Genomic DNA, 17,106 nt, shown 5'->3' on the forward strand with positions numbered 1-17,106 from the left:
ACACTGCAAAACTCATTTTCGTAGAGGTATAGAATAGTATGAAAGTATGGAGAACACTATGAAATCAAAATGGTAGTTGGGCTAGGGTCCCAAGTAGTGTATTTTGTGTTTGTTTGTTTGTTTTTTAATATATCTTATTGACTTTGTACGGAGAGGAAAGCAGAGGGACAGAGAGCTGGAAACATATCGACCAGCTGCCTCCTCCTGCAAACACCCCCTGCCGGGGAAGTGCCCGCAACCAATGGACGTGCCCTTGACCGGAATCGAACCCGGGACCCTTCAGTCCGCAGACCGACGCTCTATCCACTGAGCCAAACCGCTTTCGGCTTCTCCGAGCGGCGTTTTAACGTGCCTTTAAAAAGCCGGTATGACACCCGTGTTAAAAAGAAAACTCTCAGAGCTCAAAACAACGGACCAGGGGGATGTGTCAGAGTGACTCTAGAACTCCTGGAATACGTTTTCGAACCCGAACATCTCTACTGAATTTTGAAATACTGAGAGTCTGTAACCAAAGCGCTGTGAAAGGTAGGGTAGACTTTCAAGTGGTAATAACGGTTAAAGTGCTGGTATATTTGTTATAAACGCTGTTTCACCAAATTGGAATTCACAACGAAGGAGCTTGAGACACTGGAAGAGAGAGACCCCAACTCGGGATAATTCACAATGATAACCCAGGTTAATATCTAAGAAAGTGCTTCAGACGCTAGGAATACGTGGAGAAAGGGCCTTAATATCTGTAACGCACTGTTTCCTGACAAGGAAATCGTGCTCAAAGAACATAGAACCGAGTTGGATACTGGTTACATTTATAATTCAGGGCCATGAGTTGGCGTCTTTGAAAGAAGCCTGCTAAGGCCATGAAAGCGGAAGTGATGATGTCACCAAGGGGGGAGGGGCCACGTGGGCAGGTTCCATTGATCCCAGGTGATCATGCTTTGGTCAGGGGACCCGCTGGGAGTGACGATGTCACCGAGGTTCGTTGTGGTGTTCGGGTTAGAGACTTGGGGTTCTGGCTAGGGTTAGGGTTACGATAAGGGTTCGGGCTGGGTAGGGTTCAGGCTCAGGTTAGGCATAGGTTTAGGGTTGGGGTCAGAGGGTTAGGGACAGGGTTACGGTCACGGTGTAGTAACGTTGGCTATTCACAACGAATGAGCTTCAATCACTGGACAAATTGGAGTGTAGCACTGCGGATTTACAACTCCAGACTAGGGAAATATTGAGAAACGTGCTTCACACACCAGGAACACATATTCCAATAGCCTGAATATCGGAACAGCACAATTTTGTCCCTGGGAAATGTTGTTCAAACAGCTGAGAACCGAGTGTGGCACTGTTTACATTTATTTTTCCCGTCCAAAGGAGTTGGCGTTTTCAGGAAAAGGTTTTGGTGAAACACTGCAAAACTCATTTTCGTAGAGGTATAGAATAGTATGAAAGTATGGAGAACACTATGAAATCAAAATGGTAGTTGGGCTAGGGTCCCAAGTAGTGTATTTTGTGTTTGTTTGTTTGTTTTTTAATATATCTTATTGACTTTGTACGGAGAGGAAAGCAGAGGGACAGAGAGCTGGAAACATATCGACCAGCTGCCTCCTCCTGCAAACACCCCCTGCCGGGGAAGTGCCCGCAACCAATGGACGTGCCCTTGACCGGAATCGAACCCGGGACCCTTCAGTCCGCAGACCGACGCTCTATCCACTGAGCCAAACCGCTTTCGGCTTCTCCGAGCGGCGTTTTAACGTGCCTTTAAAAAGCCGGTATGACACCCGTGTTAAAAAGAAAACTCTCAGAGCTCAAAACAACGGACCAGGGGGATGTGTCAGAGTGACTCTAGAACTCCTGGAATACGTTTTCGAACCCGAACATCTCTACTGAATTTTGAAATACTGAGAGTCTGTAACCAAAGCGCTGTGAAAGGTAGGGTAGACTTTCAAGTGGTAATAACGGTTAAAGTGCTGGTATATTTGTTATAAACGCTGTTTCACCAAATTGGAATTCACAACGAAGGAGCTTGAGACACTGGAAGAGAGAGACCCCAACTCGGGATAATTCACAATGATAACCCAGGTTAATATCTAAGAAAGTGCTTCAGACGCTAGGAATACGTGGAGAAAGGGCCTTAATATCTGTAACGCACTGTTTCCTGACAAGGAAATCGTGCTCAAAGAACATAGAACCGAGTTGGATACTGGTTACATTTATAATTCAGGGCCATGAGTTGGCGTCTTTGAAAGAAGCCTGCTAAGGCCATGAAAGCGGAAGTGATGATGTCACCAAGGGGGGAGGGGCCACGTGGGCAGGTTCCATTGATCCCAGGTGATCATGCTTTGGCCAGGGGACCCGCTGGGAGTGACGATGTCACCGAGGTTCGTTGTGGTGTTCGGGTTAGAGACTTGGGGTTCTGGCTAGGGTTAGGGTTACGATAAGGGTTCGGGCTGGGTAGGGTTCAGGCTCAGGTTAGGCATAGGTTTAGGGTTGGGGTCAGAGGGTTAGGGACAGGGTTACGGTCACGGTGTAGTAACGTTGGCTATTCACAACGAATGAGCTTCAATCACTGGACAAATTGGAGTGTAGCACTGCGGATTTACAACTCCAGACTAGGGAAATATTGAGAAACGTGCTTCACACACCAGGAACACATATTCCAATAGCCTGAATATCGGAACAGCACAATTTTGTCCCTGGGAAATGTTGTTCAAACAGCTGAGAACCGAGTGTGGCACTGTTTACATTTATTTTTCCCCTCCAAAGGAGTTGGCGTTTTCAGGAAAAGGTTTTGGTGAAACACTGCAAAACTCATTTTCGTAGAGGTATAGAATAGTATGAAAGTATGGAGAACACTATGAAATCAAAATGGTAGTTGGGCTAGGGTCCCAAGTAGTGTATTTTGTGTTTGTTTGTTTGTTTTTTAATATATCTTATTGACTTTGTACGGAGAGGAAAGCAGAGGGACAGAGAGCTGGAAACATATCGACCAGCTGCCTCCTCCTGCAAACACCCCCTGCCGGGGAAGTGCCCGCAACCAATGGACGTGCCCTTGACCGGAATCGAACCCGGGACCCTTCAGTCCGCAGACCGACGCTCTATCCACTGAGCCAAACCGCTTTCGGCTTCTCCGAGCGGCGTTTTAACGTGCCTTTAAAAAGCCGGTATGACACCCGTGTTAAAAAGAAAACTCTCAGAGCTCAAAACAACGGACCAGGGGGATGTGTCAGAGTGACTCTAGAACTCCTGGAATACGTTTTCGAACCCGAACATCTCTACTGAATTTTGAAATACTGAGAGTCTGTAACCAAAGCGCTGTGAAAGGTAGGGTAGACTTTCAAGTGGTAATAACGGTTAAAGTGCTGGTATATTTGTTATAAACGCTGTTTCACCAAATTGGAATTCACAACGAAGGAGCTTGAGACACTGGAAGAGAGAGACCCCAACTCGGGATAATTCACAATGATAACCCAGGTTAATATCTAAGAAAGTGCTTCAGACGCTAGGAATACGTGGAGAAAGGGCCTTAATATCTGTAACGCACTGTTTCCTGACAAGGAAATCGTGCTCAAAGAACATAGAACCGAGTTGGATACTGGTTACATTTATAATTCAGGGCCATGAGTTGGCGTCTTTGAAAGAAGCCTGCTAAGGCCATGAAAGCGGAAGTGATGATGTCACCAAGGGGGGAGGGGCCACGTGGGCAGGTTCCATTGATCCCAGGTGATCATGCTTTGGCCAGGGGACCCGCTGGGAGTGACGATGTCACCGAGGTTCGTTGTGGTGTTCGGGTTAGAGACTTGGGGTTCTGGCTAGGGTTAGGGTTACGATAAGGGTTCGGGCTGGGTAGGGTTCAGGCTCAGGTTAGGCATAGGTTTAGGGTTGGGGTCAGAGGGTTAGGGACAGGGTTACGGTCACGGTGTAGTAACGTTGGCTATTCACAACGAATGAGCTTCAATCACTGGACAAATTGGAGTGTAGCACTGCGGATTTACAACTCCAGACTAGGGAAATATTGAGAAACGTGCTTCACACACCAGGAACACATATTCCAATAGCCTGAATATCGGAACAGCACAATTTTGTCCCTGGGAAATGTTGTTCAAACAGCTGAGAACCGAGTGTGGCACTGTTTACATTTATTTTTCCCCTCCAAAGGAGTTGGCGTTTTCAGGAAAAGGTTTTGGTGAAACACTGCAAAACTCATTTTCGTAGAGGTATAGAATAGTATGAAAGTATGGAGAACACTATGAAATCAAAATGGTAGTTGGGCTAGGGTCCCAAGTAGTGTATTTTGTGTTTGTTTGTTTGTTTTTTAATATATCTTATTGACTTTGTACGGAGAGGAAAGCAGAGGGACAGAGAGCTGGAAACATATCGACCAGCTGCCTCCTCCTGCAAACACCCCCTGCCGGGGAAGTGCCCGCAACCAATGGACGTGCCCTTGACCGGAATCGAACCCGGGACCCTTCAGTCCGCAGACCGACGCTCTATCCACTGAGCCAAACCGCTTTCGGCTTCTCCGAGCGGCGTTTTAACGTGCCTTTAAAAAGCCGGTATGACACCCGTGTTAAAAAGAAAACTCTCAGAGCTCAAAACAACGGACCAGGGGGATGTGTCAGAGTGACTCTAGAACTCCTGGAATACGTTTTCGAACCCGAACATCTCTACTGAATTTTGAAATACTGAGAGTCTGTAACCAAAGCGCTGTGAAAGGTAGGGTAGACTTTCAAGTGGTAATAACGGTTAAAGTGCTGGTATATTTGTTATAAACGCTGTTTCACCAAATTGGAATTCACAACGAAGGAGCTTGAGACACTGGAAGAGAGAGACCCCAACTCGGGATAATTCACAATGATAACCCAGGTTAATATCTAAGAAAGTGCTTCAGACGCTAGGAATACGTGGAGAAAGGGCCTTAATATCTGTAACGCACTGTTTCCTGACAAGGAAATCGTGCTCAAAGAACATAGAACCGAGTTGGATACTGGTTACATTTATAATTCAGGGCCATGAGTTGGCGTCTTTGAAAGAAGCCTGCTAAGGCCATGAAAGCGGAAGTGATGATGTCACCAAGGGGGGAGGGGCCACGTGGGCAGGTTCCATTGATCCCAGGTGATCATGCTTTGGCCAGGGGACCCGCTGGGAGTGACGATGTCACCGAGGTTCGTTGTGGTGTTCGGGTTAGAGACTTGGGGTTCTGGCTAGGGTTAGGGTTACGATAAGGGTTCGGGCTGGGTAGGGTTCAGGCTCATGTTAGGCATAGGTTTAGGGTTGGGGTCAGAGGGTTAGGGACAGGGTTACGGTCACGGTGTAGTAACGTTGGCTATTCACAACGAATGAGCTTCAATCACTGGAAAAATTTGATGGTAGCACTGCGGATTTACAACTCCAGACTAGGGAAATATTGAGAAACGTGCTTCACACACTAGGAACACATATTCCAATAGCCTGAATATCTGAACAGCACAATTTTCTCCCTGGGAAATGTTGTTCAAACAGCTGAGAACCGAGTGTGGCACTGTTTACATTTATTTTTCCCCTCCAAAGGAGTTGGCGTTTTCAGGAAAAGGTTTTGGTGAAACACTGCAAAACTCATTTTCGTAGAGGTATAGAATAGTATGAAAGTATGGAGAACACTATGAAATCAAAATGGTAGTTGGGCTAGGGTCCCAAGTAGTGTATTTTGTGTTTGTTTGTTTGTTTTTTAATATATCTTATTGACTTTGTAAGGAGAGGAAAGCAGAGGGACAGAGAGCTGGAAACATATCGACCAGCTGCCTCCTCCTGCAAACACCACCTGCCGGGGATGTGCCCGCAACCAATGGACGTGCCCTTGACCGGAATCGAACCCGGGACCCTTCAGTCCGCAGACCGACGCTCTATCCACTGAGCCAAACCGCTTTCGGCTTCTCCGAGCGGCGTTTTAACGTGCCTTTAAAAAGCCGGTATGACACCCGTGTTAAAAAGAAAACTCTCAGAGCTCAAAACAACGGACCAGGGGGATGTGTCAGAGTGACTCTAGAACTCCTGGAATACGTTTTCGAACCCGAACATCTCTACTGAATTTTGAAATACTGAGAGTCTGTAACCAAAGCGCTGTGAAAGGTAGGGTAGACTTTCAAGTGGTAATAACGGTTAAAGTGCTGGTATATTTGTTATAAACGCTGTTTCACCAAATTGGAATTCACAACGAAGGAGCTTGAGACACTGGAAGAGAGAGACCCCAACTCGGGATAATTCACAATGATAACCCAGGTTAATATCTAAGAAAGTGCTTCAGACGCTAGGAATACGTGGAGAAAGGGCCTTAATATCTGTAACGCACTGTTTCCTGACAAGGAAATCGTGCTCAAAGAACATAGAACCGAGTTGGATACTGGTTACATTTATAATTCAGGGCCATGAGTTGGCGTCTTTGAAAGAAGCCTGCTAAGGCCATGAAAGCGGAAGTGATGATGTCACCAAGGGGGGAGGGGCCACGTGGGCAGGTTCCATTGATCCCAGGTGATCATGCTTTGGCCAGGGGACCCGCTGGGAGTGACGATGTCACCGAGGTTCGTTGTGGTGTTCGGGTTAGAGACTTGGGGTTCTGGCTAGGGTTAGGGTTACGATAAGGGTTCGGGCTGGGTAGGGTTCAGGCTCAGGTTAGGCATAGGTTTAGGGTTGGGGTCAGAGGGTTAGGGACAGGGTTACGGTCACGGTGTAGTAACGTTGGCTATTCACAACGAATGAGCTTCAATCACTGGACAAATTGGAGTGTAGCACTGCGGATTTACAACTCCAGACTAGGGAAATATTGAGAAACGTGCTTCACACACTAGGAACACATATTCCAATAGCCTGAATATCGGAACAGCACAATTTTGTCCCTGGGAAATGTTGTTCAAACAGCTGAGAACCGAGTGTGGCACTGTTTACATTTATTTTTCCCCTCCAAAGGAGTTGGCGTTTTCAGGAAAAGGTTTTGGTGAAACACTGCAAAACTCATTTTCGTAGAGGTATAGAATAGTATGAAAGTATGGAGAACACTATGAAATCAAAATGGTAGTTGGGCTAGGGTCCCAAGTAGTGTATTTTGTGTTTGTTTGTTTGTTTTTTAATATATCTTATTGACTTTGTACGGAGAGGAAAGCAGAGGGACAGAGAGCTGGAAACATATCGACCAGCTGCCTCCTCCTGCAAACACCCCCTGCCGGGGAAGTGCCCGCAACCAATGGACGTGCCCTTGACCGGAATCGAACCCGGGACCCTTCAGTCCGCAGACCGACGCTCTATCCACTGAGCCAAACCGCTTTCGGCTTCTCCGAGCGGCGTTTTAACGTGCCTTTAAAAAGCCGGTATGACACCCGTGTTAAAAAGAAAACTCTCAGAGCTCAAAACAACGGACCAGGGGGATGTGTCAGAGTGACTCTAGAACTCCTGGAATACGTTTTCGAACCCGAACATCTCTACTGAATTTTGAAATACTGAGAGTCTGTAACCAAAGCGCTGTGAAAGGTAGGGTAGACTTTCAAGTGGTAATAACGGTTAAAGTGCTGGTATATTTGTTATAAACGCTGTTTCACCAAATTGGAATTCACAACGAAGGAGCTTGAGACACTGGAAGAGAGAGACCCCAACTCGGGATAATTCACAATGATAACCCAGGTTAATATCTAAGAAAGTGCTTCAGACGCTAGGAATACGTGGAGAAAGGGCCTTAATATCTGTAACGCACTGTTTCCTGACAAGGAAATCGTGCTCAAAGAACATAGAACCGAGTTGGATACTGGTTACATTTATAATTCAGGGCCATGAGTTGGCGTCTTTGAAAGAAGCCTGCTAAGGCCATGAAAGCGGAAGTGATGATGTCACCAAGGGGGGAGGGGCCACGTGGGCAGGTTCCATTGATCCCAGGTGATCATGCTTTGGCCAGGGGACCCGCTGGGAGTGACGATGTCACCGAGGTTCGTTGTGGTGTTCGGGTTAGAGACTTGGGGTTCTGGCTAGGGTTAGGGTTACGATAAGGGTTCGGGCTGGGTAGGGTTCAGGCTCAGGTTAGGCATAGGTTTAGGGTTGGGGTCAGAGGGTTAGGGACAGGGTTACGGTCACGGTGTAGTAACGTTGGCTATTCACAACGAATGAGCTTCAATCACTGGACAAATTGGAGTGTAGCACTGCGGATTTACAACTCCAGACTAGGGAAATATTGAGAAACGTGCTTCACACACCAGGAACACATATTCCAATAGCCTGAATATCGGAACAGCACAATTTTGTCCCTGGGAAATGTTGTTCAAACAGCTGAGAACCGAGTGTGGCACTGTTTACATTTATTTTTCCCCTCCAAAGGAGTTGGCGTTTTCAGGAAAAGGTTTTGGTGAAACACTGCAAAACTCATTTTCGTAGAGGTATAGAATAGTATGAAAGTATGGAGAACACTATGAAATCAAAATGGTAGTTGGGCTAGGGTCCCAAGTAGTGTATTTTGTGTTTGTTTGTTTGTTTTTTAATATATCTTATTGACTTTGTACGGAGAGGAAAGCAGAGGGACAGAGAGCTGGAAACATATCGACCAGCTGCCTCCTCCTGCAAACACCCCCTGCCGGGGAAGTGCCCGCAACCAATGGACGTGCCCTTGACCGGAATCGAACCCGGGACCCTTCAGTCCGCAGACCGACGCTCTATCCACTGAGCCAAACCGCTTTCGGCTTCTCCGAGCGGCGTTTTAACGTGCCTTTAAAAAGCCGGTATGACACCCGTGTTAAAAAGAAAACTCTCAGAGCTCAAAACAACGGACCAGGGGGATGTGTCAGAGTGACTCTAGAACTCCTGGAATACGTTTTCGAACCCGAACATCTCTACTGAATTTTGAAATACTGAGAGTCTGTAACCAAAGCGCTGTGAAAGGTAGGGTAGACTTTCAAGTGGTAATAACGGTTAAAGTGCTGGTATATTTGTTATAAACGCTGTTTCACCAAATTGGAATTCACAACGAAGGAGCTTGAGACACTGGAAGAGAGAGACCCCAACTCGGGATAATTCACAATGATAACCCAGGTTAATATCTAAGAAAGTGCTTCAGACGCTAGGAATACGTGGAGAAAGGGCCTTAATATCTGTAACGCACTGTTTCCTGACAAGGAAATCGTGCTCAAAGAACATAGAACCGAGTTGGATACTGGTTACATTTATAATTCAGGGCCATGAGTTGGCGTCTTTGAAAGAAGCCTGCTAAGGCCATGAAAGCGGAAGTGATGATGTCACCAAGGGGGGAGGGGCCACGTGGGCAGGTTCCATTGATCCCAGGTGATCATGCTTTGGCCAGGGGACCCGCTGGGAGTGACGATGTCACCGAGGTTCGTTGTGGTGTTCGGGTTAGAGACTTGGGGTTCTGGCTAGGGTTAGGGTTACGATAAGGGTTCGGGCTGGGTAGGGTTCAGGCTCAGGTTAGGCATAGGTTTAGGGTTGGGGTCAGAGGGTTAGGGACAGGGTTACGGTCACGGTGTAGTAACGTTGGCTATTCACAACGAATGAGCTTCAATCACTGGACAAATTGGAGTGTAGCACTGCGGATTTACAACTCCAGACTAGGGAAATATTGAGAAACGTGCTTCACACACTAGGAACACATATTCCAATAGCCTGAATATCGGAACAGCACAATTTTGTCCCTGGGAAATGTTGTTCAAACAGCTGAGAACCGAGTGTGGCACTGTTTACATTTATTTTTCCCCTCCAAAGGAGTTGGCGTTTTCAGGAAAAGGTTTTGGTGAAACACTGCAAAACTCATTTTCGTAGAGGTATAGAATAGTATGAAAGTATGGAGAACACTATGAAATCAAAATGGTAGTTGGGCTAGGGTCCCAAGTAGTGTATTTTGTGTTTGTTTGTTTGTTTTTTAATATATCTTATTGACTTTGTACGGAGAGGAAAGCAGAGGGACAGAGAGCTGGAAACATATCGACCAGCTGCCTCCTCCTGCAAACACCCCCTGCCGGGGAAGTGCCCGCAACCAATGGACGTGCCCTTGACCGGAATCGAACCCGGGACCCTTCAGTCCGCAGACCGACGCTCTATCCACTGAGCCAAACCGCTTTCGGCTTCTCCGAGCGGCGTTTTAACGTGCCTTTAAAAAGCCGGTATGACACCCGTGTTAAAAAGAAAACTCTCAGAGCTCAAAACAACGGACCAGGGGGATGTGTCAGAGTGACTCTAGAACTCCTGGAATACGTTTTCGAACCCGAACATCTCTACTGAATTTTGAAATACTGAGAGTCTGTAACCAAAGCGCTGTGAAAGGTAGGGTAGACTTTCAAGTGGTAATAACGGTTAAAGTGCTGGTATATTTGTTATAAACGCTGTTTCACCAAATTGGAATTCACAACGAAGGAGCTTGAGACACTGGAAGAGAGAGACCCCAACTCGGGATAATTCACAATGATAACCCAGGTTAATATCTAAGAAAGTGCTTCAGACGCTAGGAATACGTGGAGAAAGGGCCTTAATATCTGTAACGCACTGTTTCCTGACAAGGAAATCGTGCTCAAAGAACATAGAACCGAGTTGGATACTGGTTACATTTATAATTCAGGGCCATGAGTTGGCGTCTTTGAAAGAAGCCTGCTAAGGCCATGAAAGCGGAAGTGATGATGTCACCAAGGGGGGAGGGGCCACGTGGGCAGGTTCCATTGATCCCAGGTGATCATGCTTTGGCCAGGGGACCCGCTGGGAGTGACGATGTCACCGAGGTTCGTTGTGGTGTTCGGGTTAGAGACTTGGGGTTCTGGCTAGGGTTAGGGTTACGATAAGGGTTCGGGCTGGGTAGGGTTCAGGCTCAGGTTAGGCATAGGTTTAGGGTTGGGGTCAGAGGGTTAGGGACAGGGTTACGGTCACGGTGTAGTAACGTTGGCTATTCACAACGAATGAGCTTCAATCACTGGACAAATTGGAGTGTAGCACTGCGGATTTACAACTCCAGACTAGGGAAATATTGAGAAACGTGCTTCACACACTAGGAACACATATTCCAATAGCCTGAATATCGGAACAGCACAATTTTGTCCCTGGGAAATGTTGTTCAAACAGCTGAGAACCGAGTGTGGCACTGTTTACATTTATTTTTCCCCTCCAAAGGAGTTGGCGTTTTCAGGAAAAGGTTTTGGTGAAACACTGCAAAACTCATTTTCGTAGAGGTATAGAATAGTATGAAAGTATGGAGAACACTATGAAATCAAAATGGTAGTTGGGCTAGGGTCCCAAGTAGTGTATTTTGTGTTTGTTTGTTTGTTTTTTAATATATCTTATTGACTTTGTACGGAGAGGAAAGCAGAGGGACAGAGAGCTGGAAACATATCGACCAGATGCCTCCTCCTGCAAACACCCCCTGCCGGGGAAGTGCCCGCAACCAATGGACGTGCCCTTGACCGGAATCGAACCCGGGACCCTTCAGTCCGCAGACCGACGCTCTATCCACTGAGCCAAACCGCTTTCGGCTTCTCCGAGCGGCGTTTTAACGTGCCTTTAAAAAGCCGGTATGACACCCGTGTTAAAAAGAAAACTCTCAGAGCTCAAAACAACGGACCAGGGGGATGTGTCAGAGTGACTCTAGAACTCCTGGAATACGTTTTCGAACCCGAACATCTCTACTGAATTTTGAAATACTGAGAGTCTGTAACCAAAGCGCTGTGAAAGGTAGGGTAGACTTTCAAGTGGTAATAACGGTTAAAGTGCTGGTATATTTGTTATAAACGCTGTTTCACCAAATTGGAATTCACAACGAAGGAGCTTGAGACACTGGAAGAGAGAGACCCCAACTCGGGATAATTCACAATGATAACCCAGGTTAATATCTAAGAAAGTGCTTCAGACGCTAGGAATACGTGGAGAAAGGGCCTTAATATCTGTAACGCACTGTTTCCTGACAAGGAAATCGTGCTCAAAGAACATAGAACCGAGTTGGATACTGGTTACATTTATAATTCAGGGCCATGAGTTGGCGTCTTTGAAAGAAGCCTGCTAAGGCCATGAAAGCGGAAGTGATGATGTCACCAAGGGGGGAGGGGCCACGTGGGCAGGTTCCATTGATCCCAGGTGATCATGCTTTGGCCAGGGGACCCGCTGGGAGTGACGATGTCACCGAGGTTCGTTGTGGTGTTCGGGTTAGAGACTTGGGGTTCTGGCTAGGGTTAGGGTTACGATAAGGGTTCGGGCTGGGTAGGGTTCAGGCTCATGTTAGGCATAGGTTTAGGGTTGGGGTCAGAGGGTTAGGGACAGGGTTACGGTCACGGTGTAGTAACGTTGGCTATTCACAACGAATGAGCTTCAATCACTGGAAAAATTTGATGGTAGCACTGCGGATTTACAACTCCAGACTAGGGAAATATTGAGAAACGTGCTTCACACACTAGGAACACATATTCCAATAGCCTGAATATCTGAACAGCACAATTTTGTCCCTGGGAAATGTTGTTCAAACAGCTGAGAACCGAGTGTGGCACTGTTTACATTTATTTTTCCCCTCCAAAGGAGTTGGCGTTTTCAGGAAAAGGTTTTGGTGAAACACTGCAAAACTCATTTTCGTAGAGGTATAGAATAGTATGAAAGTATGGAGAACACTATGAAATCAAAATGGTAGTTGGGCTAGGGTCCCAAGTAGTGTATTTTGTGTTTGTTTGTTTGTTTTTTAATATATCTTATTGACTTTGTAAGGAGAGGAAAGCAGAGGGACAGAGAGCTGGAAACATATCGACCAGCTGCCTCCTCCTGCAAACACCACCTGCCGGGGATGTGCCCGCAACCAATGGACGTGCCCTTGACCGGAATCGAACCCGGGACCCTTCAGTCCGCAGACCGACGCTCTATCCACTGAGCCAAACCGCTTTCGGCTTCTCCGAGCGGCGTTTTAACGTGCCTTTAAAAAGCCGGTATGACACCCGTGTTAAAAAGAAAACTCTCAGAGCTCAAAACAACGGACCAGGGGGATGTGTCAGAGTGACTCTAGAACTCCTGGAATACGTTTTCGAACCCGAACATCTCTACTGAATTTTGAAATACTGAGAGTCTGTAACCAAAGCGCTGTGAAAGGTAGGGTAGACTTTCAAGTGGTAATAACGGTTAAAGTGCTGGTATATTTGTTATAAACGCTGTTTCACCAAATTGGAATTCACAACGAAGGAGCTTGAGACACTGGAAGAGAGAGACCCCAACTCGGGATAATTCACAATGATAACCCAGGTTAATATCTAAGAAAGTGCTTCAGACGCTAGGAATACGTGGAGAAAGGGCCTTAATATCTGTAACGCACTGTTTCCTGACAAGGAAATCGTGCTCAAAGAACATAGAACCGAGTTGGATACTGGTTACATTTATAATTCAGGGCCATGAGTTGGCGTCTTTGAAAGAAGCCTGCTAAGGCCATGAAAGCGGAAGTGATGATGTCACCAAGGGGGGAGGGGCCACGTGGGCAGGTTCCATTGATCCCAGGTGATCATGCTTTGGCCAGGGGACCCGCTGGGAGTGACGATGTCACCGAGGTTCGTTGTGGTGTTCGGGTTAGAGACTTGGGGTTCTGGCTAGGGTTAGGGTTACGATAAGGGTTCGGGCTGGGTAGGGTTCAGGCTCAGGTTAGGCATAGGTTTAGGGTTGGGGTCAGAGGGTTAGGGACAGGGTTACGGTCACGGTGTAGTAACGTTGGCTATTCACAACGAATGAGCTTCAATCACTGGACAAATTGGAGTGTAGCACTGCGGATTTACAACTCCAGACTAGGGAAATATTGAGAAACGTGCTTCACACACTAGGAACACATATTCCAATAGCCTGAATATCGGAACAGCACAATTTTGTCCCTGGGAAATGTTGTTCAAACAGCTGAGAACCGAGTGTGGCACTGTTTACATTTATTTTTCCCCTCCAAAGGAGTTGGCGTTTTCAGGAAAAGGTTTTGGTGAAACACTGCAAAACTCATTTTCGTAGAGGTATAGAATAGTATGAAAGTATGGAGAACACTATGAAATCAAAATGGTAGTTGGGCTAGGGTCCCAAGTAGTGTATTTTGTGTTTGTTTGTTTGTTTTTTAATATATCTTATTGACTTTGTACGGAGAGGAAAGCAGAGGGACAGAGAGCTGGAAACATATCGACCAGCTGCCTCCTCCTGCAAACACCCCCTGCCGGGGAAGTGCCCGCAACCAATGGACGTGCCCTTGACCGGAATCGAACCCGGGACCCTTCAGTCCGCAGACCGACGCTCTATCCACTGAGCCAAACCGCTTTCGGCTTCTCCGAGCGGCGTTTTAACGTGCCTTTAAAAAGCCGGTATGACACCCGTGTTAAAAAGAAAACTCTCAGAGCTCAAAACAACGGACCAGGGGGATGTGTCAGAGTGACTCTAGAACTCCTGGAATACGTTTTCGAACCCGAACATCTCTACTGAATTTTGAAATACTGAGAGTCTGTAACCAAAGCGCTGTGAAAGGTAGGGTAGACTTTCAAGTGGTAATAACGGTTAAAGTGCTGGTATATTTGTTATAAACGCTGTTTCACCAAATTGGAATTCACAACGAAGGAGCTTGAGACACTGGAAGAGAGAGACCCCAACTCGGGATAATTCACAATGATAACCCAGGTTAATATCTAAGAAAGTGCTTCAGACGCTAGGAATACGTGGAGAAAGGGCCTTAATATCTGTAACGCACTGTTTCCTGACAAGGAAATCGTGCTCAAAGAACATAGAACCGAGTTGGATACTGGTTACATTTATAATTCAGGGCCATGAGTTGGCGTCTTTGAAAGAAGCCTGCTAAGGCCATGAAAGCGGAAGTGATGATGTCACCAAGGGGGGAGGGGCCACGTGGGCAGGTTCCATTGATCCCAGGTGATCATGCTTTGGCCAGGGGACCCGCTGGGAGTGACGATGTCACCGAGGTTCGTTGTGGTGTTCGGGTTAGAGACTTGGGGTTCTGGCTAGGGTTAGGGTTACGATAAGGGTTCGGGCTGGGTAGGGTTCAGGCTCAGGTTAGGCATAGGTTTAGGGTTGGGGTCAGAGGGTTAGGGACAGGGTTACGGTCACGGTGTAGTAACGTTGGCTATTCACAACGAATGAGCTTCAATCACTGGACAAATTGGAGTGTAGCACTGCGGATTTACAACTCCAGACTAGGGAAATATTGAGAAACGTGCTTCACACACTAGGAACACATATTCCAATAGCCTGAATATCGGAACAGCACAATTTTGTCCCTGGGAAATGTTGTTCAAACAGCTGAGAACCGAGTGTGGCACTGTTTACATTTATTTTTCCCCTCCAAAGGAGTTGGCGTTTTCAGGAAAAGGTTTTGGTGAAACACTGCAAAACTCATTTTCGTAGAGGTATAGAATAGTATGAAAGTATGGAGAACACTATGAAATCAAAATGGTAGTTGGGCTAGGGTCCCAAGTAGTGTATTTTGTGTTTGTTTGTTTGTTTTTTAATATATCTTATTGACTTTGTACGGAGAGGAAAGCAGAGGGACAGAGAGCTGGAAACATATCGACCAGCTGCCTCCTCCTGCAAACACCCCCTGCCGGGGAAGTGCCCGCAACCAATGGACGTGCCCTTGACCGGAATCGAACCCGGGACCCTTCAGTCCGCAGACCGACGCTCTATCCACTGAGCCAAACCGCTTTCGGCTTCTCCGAGCGGCGTTTTAACGTGCCTTTAAAAAGCCGGTATGACACCCGTGTTAAAAAGAAAACTCTCAGAGCTCAAAACAACGGACCAGGGGGATGTGTCAGAGTGACTCTAGAACTCCTGGAATACGTTTTCGAACCCGAACATCTCTACTGAATTTTGAAATACTGAGAGTCTGTAACCAAAGCGCTGTGAAAGGTAGGGTAGACTTTCAAGTGGTAATAACGGTTAAAGTGCTGGTATATTTGTTATAAACGCTGTTTCACCAAATTGGAATTCACAACGAAGGAGCTTGAGACACTGGAAGAGAGAGACCCCAACTCGGGATAATTCACAATGATAACCCAGGTTAATATCTAAGAAAGTGCTTCAGACGCTAGGAATACGTGGAGAAAGGGCCTTAATATCTGTAACGCACTGTTTCCTGACAAGGAAATCGTGCTCAAAGAACATAGAACCGAGTTGGATACTGGTTACATTTATAATTCAGGGCCATGAGTTGGCGTCTTTGAAAGAAGCCTGCTAAGGCCATGAAAGCGGAAGTGATGATGTCACCAAGGGGGGAGGGGCCACGTGGGCAGGTTCCATTGATCCCAGGTGATCATGCTTTGGCCAGGGGACCCGCTGGGAGTGACGATGTCACCGAGGTTCGTTGTGGTGTTCGGGTTAGAGACTTGGGGTTCTGGCTAGGGTTAGGGTTACGATAAGGGTTCGGGCTGGGTAGGGTTCAGGCTCAGGTTAGGCATAGGTTTAGGGTTGGGGTCAGAGGGTTAGGGACAGGGTTACGGTCACGGTGTAGTAACGTTGGCTATTCACAACGAATGAGCTTCAATCACTGGAAAAATTTGATGGTAGCACTGAGGATTTACAACTCCAGACTAGGGAAATATTGAGAAACGTGCTTCACACACTAGGAACACATATTCCAATAGCCTGAATATCTGAACAGCACAATTTTGTCCCTGGGAAATGTTGTTCAAACAGCTGAGAACCGAGTGTGGCACTGTTTACATTTATTTTTCCCGTCCAAAGGAGTTGGCGTTTTCAGGAAAAGGTTTTGGTGAAACACTGCAAAACTCATTTTCGTAGAGGTATAGAATAGTATGAAAGTATGGAGAACACTATGAAATCAAAATGGTAGTTGGGCTAGGGTCCCAAGTAGTGTATTTTGTGTTTGTTTGTTTGTTTTTTAATATATCTTATTGACTTTGTACGGAGAGGAAAGCAGAGGGACAGAGAGCTGGAAACATATCGACCAGCTGCCTCCTCCTGCAAACACCCCCTGCCGGGGATGTGCCCGCAACCAATGGACGTGCCCTTGACCGGAATCGAACCCGGGACCCTTCAGTCCGCAGACCGACGCTCTATCCACTGAGCCAAACCGCTTTCGGCTTCTCCGAGCGGTGTTTTAACGTGCTTTAAAAAGCCGGTATGACACCCGTGTTAAAAAGAAAACTCTCAGAGCTC

The sequence above is a fragment of the Cnephaeus nilssonii genome (assembly GCF_951640355.1).
Source record: "Cnephaeus nilssonii genome assembly, contig: SCAFFOLD_35, whole genome shotgun sequence".
NCBI lineage: Eukaryota > Metazoa > Chordata > Mammalia > Chiroptera > Vespertilionidae > Cnephaeus > Cnephaeus nilssonii.